Source organism: Scyliorhinus canicula, chromosome 31, assembly GCF_902713615.1.
Source record: "Scyliorhinus canicula chromosome 31, sScyCan1.1, whole genome shotgun sequence".
Taxonomy (NCBI): domain Eukaryota; kingdom Metazoa; phylum Chordata; class Chondrichthyes; order Carcharhiniformes; family Scyliorhinidae; genus Scyliorhinus; species Scyliorhinus canicula.
The window spans coordinates 3,883,012-3,884,151 of NC_052176.1; positions in this window are offsets into that span (position 1 = coordinate 3,883,012).

A 1,140-nucleotide genomic window follows, 5' to 3' on the forward strand; every position below is an offset into this window, starting at 1 on the left:
CAGGAGGGGAGAGGAGGGCTCGCTCTGTCTCAGACTGATACTGCCCAGCAGGAACACTGTATCTATCCCCTGAATGGAGGGGTTTCGCCCACAGTCAATATCCACGTCAATTTCCAGCAGGTGAAAGTGGGGAGAGCAGCAGCTCAGGGATTGGTCCTGAGGATTGCATGTGACTCAGTGAATCCACCCATTCAGCCGCCCCAGGCCATTCAGCCCCTCCTGTCTGACCTTCCAACAGGACCTCAGGCTGTGCCCTTCGCTGTGTCTGTCAGTGCCTCAAGATGATCACAGCGTTGCAGAGGGGTGGCTCAGAGCTGACATTATTAACCCCTCCTGCCTGGCACAAGCACTGCTTTAATAGGAGGCCATTCAGCCCTTCCAATCCCCCCCTCCTACTGGCTCATTCATGTCTCCTCTTGCTCCTCCCTCCCGCCCTATAGCTCTTTCCTTAGTCAATCGGGATGAATCCTCGGAATCCCTCCCTATCTCTGTAACCTCCTCCACCCCCCACAACCCTCCCTATCTCTGTAACCTCCTCCAGCTCCTACAACCCTCCCTATCTCTGTAACCTCCTCCAGCCCCGACAACCCTCCCTATCTCTGTAACCTCCTCCAGCCCCTACAACCCTCCCTATCTCTGTAACCTCCTCCACCCCCCACAACCCTCCCTATCTCTGTAACCTCCTCCAGCTCCTACAACCCTCCCATCTCTGTAATCTCCTCCAGCCCCTACAACCCTCCCTATCTCTGTAACCTCCTCCAGCCCCGACTACCCTCCCTATCTCTGTAACCTCCTCCAGCCCCTACACCCCTCCCTATCTCTGTAACCTCCTCCAGCCCCTACAAACCTCCCTATCTCCGTAACTTCCTCCAGCCCCGCCAACCCTCCCTATCTCTGTAACCTCCTCCACCCCCCACAACCCTCCCTATCTCTGTAACCTCCTCCAGCCCCTACAACCCTCCCTATCTCTGTAACCTCCTCCAGCCACTACAACCTTCTCTATCTCTGCAACCTCCTCCAGCCCCGCCAACCCTCCCTATCTCTGTAACCTCCTCCACCCCCCACAACCCTCCCTATCTCTGTAACCTCCTCCAGCCCCTACAACCCTCCCTATCTCTGTAACCTCCTCCAGCCACTACA